The following is an 8,627-nucleotide window of genomic DNA, read 5'->3' as shown; positions in this document are numbered from 1 at the left end:
TGATCAAAATTTAATAACCCAATTCAAAATTTAAACATAAACACAATTGTGCAATTCCAAATTGAACTCCATTCTAATATAAAAACTAAAACACCAGCCTAATTTTCAAGTATTCAAATGGTTCCAAGGTTTCAAAATGACTAATTAAAAGAAAAAAATTGAAAACCATTGTGCTCCATCAATTATCCTCAAGTAATTGATATATGCAGAAGTGCCACTTCCAAAAAGTCCACTCCATAAAACACATACATCTTACAAGTGCATATCCACCCAGTTTGCTCCAGGTTTCATTGTAGATATACACCATTGTGCGCATCAAGGACAGCCTGCAGAACCACATTAATAAAAATTGGGTAACACTTAAGTGAGGAGCTACCTAAAGAATAATGGAGACCTGTAATGCACTTCTTCTTTTTTTTAAATCAAAACATAGCTATTTAATTTGACAGTTCTATGCTATTTAAATTATTAATTTTCTTTTGTAACTACAGAATATTCATAATACAACAAAAAAAGCAAGATGCCACCTTTCATCAAAGATACTATTCAGAGAGGATATATCAGCATTTGAAGGATGACTACCAGGGGGATGACTAAGTAATTGCAATATGAAAAAGACCTTCCAATATCAATATGAAAAAATTCAAGACCATTTTTGGTTGGTTAAATAACTTAACTTAAATTTTATCCCATGACAGTTAAATTTTATCTCATACAACGGAAGTAAAGAAAAGACCATGAAAGAAGCAGGCCTAAAGTCATAAAGGGGCTACCAAGCAGAGGATTAAAGTAGTTACACTTTAAAAAGAAAAGAAATAAGAATTAATTATTGAATGCTAAAAGTATGGAAAAAAAAAATGAGGCTAGAAATTCAATTTATATTTACTTTCTAAGGTATATAATCAACAAGATGCAGAATCTCCTGACCTAGTATCAAGTAATATCTTGACTAACACCGGGTAATGGGCCACCACTCTCTACAATATCAAACCCTGGTCATTTAAACTTAGTGAGGATGGTCTGGAATGTGTTGGTTGGAGAAGGAATTTAGTGTTAAAACCACTCAAGCTTTCACTTCTGGAGTCTCTTCTGCCTAATGGTACCTCCTAGCTAGGGCCACCACTCTGTGCATCCAAAACATGGTCAGAATTGAGTATTGACTAGCAACATGAATGTACAAGTAGCAATCCGAGAGCAAAAGCCATGCCTATGCATCCAATTTTAGTAGGCTTTGTGTTATTGTCTAATGGTGAGTTAGTAATCACAATAGCTTAGTGATATTGTCTAATTCTCCGAAGAGTAGTGCTATGGGCCTACTGCATATATGTATATTTAAATTATGCATAGATGTTTATGTTTTTAACACAATGCTGATGGGACTATAAGAATTCTATCCGATTAATTGAATATTAGTTAAAACTGCAGTAGCTAGTTCATTTGCATCATGGCCTTTCCTAGGACTTTTCCCTGCCACATTTATTAAATTAGTGCTTAACTCTTTTTCTCTTTCTACATCATTTTTCTCCCTGAAAACATCAATATGATACTAGTTAGTAATACTGTAATAAGCAGTAGGGGAAGATGGTATTGGTGGAACTGACACTTTTGGTTTTGACTGAAGGTTGCACAGATTGAAAGAGGAGTACATATATTAATTATTTAATATAATTGCAAAAGTTAAGATAAACAAAAGAAGAGGAAAATTTTTTGAAGGAAAGATAGCAATGCTTTAAGGAGGATGAGGGAAAACAGGGACAGGGTCAGGATTGCCACATTATCTAACTTTGCACTTCTTCTATTGGAGACTGGGCTATCTCAAATCAGCCACCCAAAAACCTTATATAGATTAGGACCTTAAAAAACAACTCAACAAGACAATTTTAAAATAAATATTATCCCATGCAAATCCACCATGCAATTATTTCATAACCTACACCCCTAAGAACAAATACATCAAATAAGAGCAAGATACTAAATAAGTAAACATACATTTGTCACAAAGAGACTAATCTATCAAAGTATATTTTGATAAAAGAACGACATCCTTCAAATAATCAAAGAAGATGCTGGGATGAACATCAAATTTTATTATAGGCATCCTGACCAATTTTGATTTAAGAATAATCCTCAGAAAAGCATACAACTGACAACCTGTAAATCACATACCTTTGAATTCGTATTTGACTTCTCCAAGCAAATGGAAAACATCAGGGTCACTTGGTTTCACCTATGATGCACGAAAGTCAAAAGATCAGCAGAAAATCTATCTGGGAAGCCTGGTTAAAGCACCATGTCCAGTTTATTGTAAATAAAATTCATAAAAATATCAAACATGGAAGCATGAAAAACCTTAGCCAAGTACTGAAGCAGAGAAAGCTTAAGTATATATTCTCCCAATTCTGTCAATGTCACTGTAGCTCCCTACAAATTCCAATAAACTATGCAAAATGGTAGGGATAGTCAGTAAGAAGGTAGATACATTATTTAGTTTTATCCGATGAATTTGGCTGAAACACAATCTCTCTTTAATTAAGTTTTATCCGATGAATTCAGTCAGAGTTCATTTATATTCCTTATGCCCACTTATATTTCTGGTCTTTTGATTCCATTGAATGCAAAACTGAAATTGAGGCTTGCTTCTAATCAAGTCTCATAACAAGAGAGTTTATTTGCATAGTTTCCCAACTGACGTACCTTCAAGGATCCATAATACATCCTCTATTACAGATTTTGCATTGGGTTCAGCAATCTCTTTCATCCTTCTTTTAAAGCCAGTTCCACAGCTTGCACCTCTGCCAAAGCCTCAAACAAAATATTCGCAAAGCTGCAGGTAGGAAGTTGTGTAACTAGATTATTGATTGTGAAAGTAGCATGAGTGAGATGATGAACAAAGCAAAGCCCAAAACAGTAAAGCATACAGGACCTTGTTGCATGTTGTGAGCTGACAAGAGAATAAGGAGATTGTCCCTTCTAAGTGATTGATTTTCTTAAAGATTCACACTAGTGATGCCATTAATTCCTATGAATACTTTTAATTTTTTTTAGAAAAAAGCTAATGCAATGTTTTTTTTTTTTTTTTTTTTTTTTGAGATATATTTAATTAAAGAGTATCTAACCACTCTATATACTACAACAAAGTTGGTTTTTTTTAAGGTCAAAACTCTTGAAAAAAGTATAAAAAGCCCTCAAAAAATATTATTTTGAGGGTCTAGGTGACCCTTGATGAACCTTGAAACAAATTCCCTAGAAATAGAAATTTCAATGGCCTAATGACCCTTGAAAAAAATGTTTTATCTTTATGGAGGAGTGGTGACCCACGAAAAATTTAAAAATAAATAAATAAATCCTCACAACCATGCACATAAACTTTCAAGAACCACATATTACAAAATGTATTTATACCAAAACACAAATATCAAACAAAATTCAATTAGCTTTCCAAATCACTAAATCCTTCATTCTTGAAGTTTATGGAAACATTTTCACATTAACCTAAAGGAACTTAGTATTTTAACGAGAGTATTCTTAAACTAACAAACTATTATACCCACCATCTTTAATAGCATGCTGAGAGTGTTGGGCATGTATATGATTTTCAAGGTCATTCCAAGAGACTAGAAGATGCTTCAATCACAAGTTCCTATTAGTCTAATGAGTCCTATGGTCCAGTATTCCGTCATTGTTGCCAATTACTTCTAAGGATGCACGTGCTTTCATCTTGTCAGTTATCTGCAGCCAAAGAGATACCCCTGCATGGAGAGTAATCATCAACTTGATACTATGTATAACACATAAAACATGTAGTTGGTTCCACAGATGTAAAGCCACTTAAAAGTATTACATTCATGAAGGGGGCATCAGAAAAATAGAAGTGGTGGTTTGTGAATAATGAATAAACTAAAAATACTAGTGAACATACAACATTTGAGCTTCAAATAACTGATGTAGACTAAAATTAAATCAAGTGAAACTAATTGTCACATTGAAAGGGTTTAAGAATTATACTTCTAAAAAGAATGGGGGCCAACATTTTATGCAGCTTTGAAATCTACTCCCCTTGATTGATATCCTTAAACCCTTCCTAGAACTCCTCTAAACTTCCAAACTGCAATATGTTAGAAATCATACATTCAGAAAATGGTCATAACGTTCATAAATATTTTTGGGTCACTAGTAGGACATACATTTTCTTTAAGAATGATAAATTCAAGACAAATCAAGCAAAGATATCACAAAAATAGTTCAACCTTGACACAACAAATCACTGCACAATATAGAAATAGCCAATGTGGCTACTCTAAACAAGAACACAACACAAACAGCAAACCACTGCAGAACACAAACAATAACACTTTTACTCTAAAACAGAAACTGATTTTTTTTTTTTTTTTTTTGATATGTAATAAGTTTTATTGATATAAAAAATGGAATACCCTAGAAACTGATATACACCATCAGCCAAAAATTACTATTTTGCACACCTTGCGAACTCTAGCATTGCCTTGAAGCCCTCTATGATAAATGAAGGCAGCCCAAGCTAACTTGCAAACAATAGTTGACAAATCATTTGAAGCATAGAAAGTACCAAAGTCCCAATTATTGCGAAATTGTCAATGATTTTAGGAAATCCAGCCGCGACAACTTTGACGGTAGTCCTCCAAATTTATACAAAGAAGAGTAATCTTTTACATAAATTTCAAACTTCAAAATATCACGTAACCCTGTTCACTCGAAATTAGGGATCTCAAAAAATCAATTTTAACTCCACAGGACCACACCATAAAAATAAAAAAATAAAAAAATAAAAAAATAAAAACCAACAATAATGCTAAATCAAATTGGATTACATTACAAACCACCGAAGTCCTTCCTAAGCTCCCACTACTCCCAATGAGTAAAATTATGAGATGCACAAATGAATAATTATCAAAGAAATAAATTGGAGCTGTTTGCAAGGTTAAGACAAATAAGTAAGCTAAATCTTAAATTTCTTAATGGCAGAGTAGACATATTTAGTATAGGACATGATCCTAGATGCTTTAGACAGTCTCCAATGTGCCACTAACTCCTCCAGTTGTCCTCATTAAGGTGAATATGACCACTTCCTCTAATGCAAGTTATAGTTTTGAGTTCAACATGCAATAATAATCAAATCAACACTCTTTTACAACTTGTTGGATCACTGTGACCAAAAAAACATCTACAATGTTTGTTGGCCCTGAATTGTTTCTCACTACCCTTTTTCCTCTGCAGATTTTGTAACAACAAAAAAAATGAAGGCCAATTGTCTTTCTTACTAAATTTGTTCTCTATTTAGAGGGTATAAAATGCTCTAACTAGTAATTAATTGCTTGGGATACAAAATCAATACAAGATTACAGCCCAATTTTGAAGAACTTTCTTTTCAACAGTTTAAGTACAGGTTCAGATCCATATAACAATTTCTCAAGTGTTCTGTTAAGATAGCTATTCAAATGAATGTAGCTTACCACTGCAGTGCCCATTAACTTGACGTCACCAAAACCACTCTAAATCTTTATGCTTGAACATTGGCTGCATGAATAATTCATTGAACCACCTAAAAGTTATGTCAAAATCAAAAGGATAATTAATAACCTAATCAAGGTTTTGCACAGGTAGATGGGTATACAAGACCATCAAAGTTCAAAAGTTGAGCATGCCTTGAGGAGTACTGGATTTCCATTATCAATTGTCTTCGGTATTTCTATCTCAACTGTAAGCCCACCCCCACCCCTCTTAATTTCCTGCATAAAACAGGGCTTTATAAAAAATCACATACCATGATTGGCAATCATTTCCATCTCAATTTTATAATAATGATTTCTGCATAAATTTCCGCATATCCCATTACTCTCCAAATTTGGGTTATAAAAGAATGTTCACATTTACTGCACTACAGATCAGTGTCAATGCCAAATTAAACTACATTACCTCAAAAATCACAGAAGCCATTTTTGAGTTCCACCTCCATTAATTACGTATACCTTCGACAACTGCCAATACCATTTCCAGCTGTAACACATGTTTTACTATGTACAAGGGACCCAGACAGATACGAGCTTTCATCTGAATCTTCTGAGTCACAAGGAATATCCATTGCTTTGATTGCTTCATGGTGAGCTGAGACCAAAGTATTAATATCAGTTCCAGCTTGTAAAAGGTCATCATACTTTCCTGCTTGTACAATGTGGCCTGCTTTAAGAACCTACAAATATAGAGAATTGTTTGTTAGCTTTTTTCAGGACTGTACCATCACATCTCAGTCTCTGATGGATATTTAAGCTAAAGCATACAAAGCCTCATTCGTGTTAATTTATAAACCCACAATAGGAAAAAAAAAAAAAAAAAAAAAAACCTTTCAGTAATAAGTCAAGCAACCACAAAGGCTATTCGTGTTAATTTATAAACCCACAATAGGAAAAAAAAAAAAAAAAAAAAAAACCTTTCAGTAATAAGTCAAGCAACCACAAAGGCTTTGTGAGTCAAAAGAGTAAACTACTAAAATGCCAATAATTATTTAACTCTTGAATTTTGGCCATGCTCCAATATTTTTACCAAAATACTAAAATATCAAAGGTTATTTGATGGCTAGAGCTTTTAATAATTGTTGGAATAGCCTTTTTTTTTTTTTTTTTAAACATGATAAACTAACTTCCATTTTAGTAAAATCATTATACAGAAATAAAAAATAAAAAATAAAAAAACTATTAGAATTGTATGCTCATTCACATAATCCTTCAACTCCAACTTCACATTGGATCAATACACAAGTAGAAACAGTCCCATTTTTATTAAAAAAATTATACTAAAAACAATATATAAATGCAATTTTATCACATATATCTAGTCAGTCATCTTCTGGCAACTTTACAATAATGGTCCTGTTATTATTTTCTTCTATACTTTAGTTCAAAGGGTATTATTATTCTCTGCCAAGTCTCCTTCACTTGACCTTTTCTTTGAACAATAATTTATTTAATCAGACAACCAATAACCATCAGCTAAAAAAAATTGAGCTACTTACTTTAATGAATTTCTTAGGTTTTTTATTTTTTTTTATTTTTTAATAATAAACTATAGGTTAAAACTTAAATAAACCTCAAAACATAGGGTTTTGCAAAATAGAAACAAGAAAACTAAAACAAGGGGGAAGAGACTAAATAAACTGAGGATTTTACAATTAGCAACAGAAGCAACATGGACATGCAGCCTCAAAAACAACAAATTGATGTACTACCAGTTTGGGTAGACACTTATGAGGAGCTTCCATGATCAATTTCACAAGATGCCATCTAACACACGCGGACACAAAAAAGATGCATTGCCAGCACAGAATTCTATATGCGTAAGCAACATATAAAAATGAAGTGTGAAGACAATTTCATACCAGTATAAGATCTGCTGCAGGCAGAAATTAAACTTGATGAGTCACAAAAATCACAGTTTTAAAAGACAAAGCCAATTCAACCAGACAGATTCTCAAATGCATTAAAGAAATTTAATAGAACTCTTGTTATTATTTTTTATTTTTTTTGATAGGTAAAATTTTATAGAACTCAAATTCCAGCACAAGTTAACAGTTAAGGATTCGAGCTAGAAATTTAACCAATTGAAAATACCAACAATAAAACTTTAAAAAAACTAAAAATTTCAACAAAACCGATTCAATACAAACTCATTTATTTTCTTACGATTTCTCAACAACCAAACAGATTCTGAACGAGTCCAAAGAAATTTAATCGAGTTCAAATTCCACCACAAAGCTAACGAATTGAGCTAGAATTTCAAAGAAATTGAAAATAAAATAACTCAAACAAAGCCTATTCATTTCAAACAATTTCTCCAAATACAGAATAAGAGTTAATCTATAGAAATGCAATGAAATGAAAAGGCGTAGAAGATCGTACCTTGAAGAATCAGATATGAGTCTCTGAGTTAGAGAGAGAGAATTGTTGCGGAAGCTAATTCAGAATCCGATACTCGAAGTGCAAAAGCAATGCAATTGAAACCTTCGATTTTTGAGTTTTCTGAGAAATGTGTGAAAGGAAAATCAGATAAATGCGGTGAAAATCAACGAAAAAAGTGGGAGAAAACAAATAAACACAAAAATTCAAAGAAGAAATTAGGGTTTGTGATTAGGAAATACCAATTCTTATCAATGCGATTAAGAGGAAAAAAAATCACAACGTGACCGAGAGACGAAGCCACTAAGAGAGCACCGTGATTGAGAGAGACGAAGAGACACATACGTGACGAGCTTGAGCTTGTGATTTCCTTGATTGCGGAGCTTAGATTTGTGAAATTTTGGGAAAATGAGAGAGTGAGAAATGAGAGTCGGACCTTGTGACATACGAGAGTGTGAAAGTCTTAGAGGGAGAGCGCGGTTTTCTTTTGTTTTTTAATTTTTTTTTCATGAATTTTTTTTAAAGGGTTAAAATTTACATTTTAGCGACAAAACTAACCATTTTATATTAATATATATATAAATATATATATAAAAGTTGGGTTCAAGTTACACATAGTGTAACTCTAATCGATATTACACCTCTCAATATTTTTTAATTAGATGCGAATATTGACAAATCTACTATCAGATTACATTATCT

At 32.5% G+C, this 8,627-nt stretch overlaps 1 long non-coding RNA gene across 4 annotated transcripts; it reads right to left on the bottom strand.

The window, feature by feature from the left end:
* LOC111990844 (uncharacterized) lies at positions 1–8,408 on the bottom strand. Of its 4 annotated transcripts, none has more exons than XR_002880704.2 (11): positions 8,168–8,408; positions 7,929–8,048; positions 5,953–6,226; positions 5,682–5,765; positions 5,490–5,578; positions 4,006–4,105; positions 3,552–3,749; positions 2,695–2,824; positions 2,350–2,438; positions 2,167–2,227; positions 1–326 (listed from the first exon to the last, which is right to left on the bottom strand). It is a non-coding gene; the product is annotated as an uncharacterized LOC111990844 (long non-coding RNA). The 4 variants fall into 4 exon arrangements; XR_010627120.1 differs by lacking the exon at positions 4,006–4,105 and adding an exon at positions 928–1,124; XR_002880703.2 differs by lacking the exon at positions 4,006–4,105.
* Between the last annotated feature and the right edge of the window lie 219 nt (positions 8,409–8,627).

Source organism: Quercus suber, unplaced genomic scaffold, assembly GCF_002906115.3.
Source record: "Quercus suber isolate HL8 unplaced genomic scaffold, Cork oak 2.0 scaffold_987, whole genome shotgun sequence".
Classification (NCBI taxonomy): domain Eukaryota; kingdom Viridiplantae; phylum Streptophyta; class Magnoliopsida; order Fagales; family Fagaceae; genus Quercus; species Quercus suber.
This window is presented reverse-complemented; position numbering and strand designations above follow the sequence as displayed.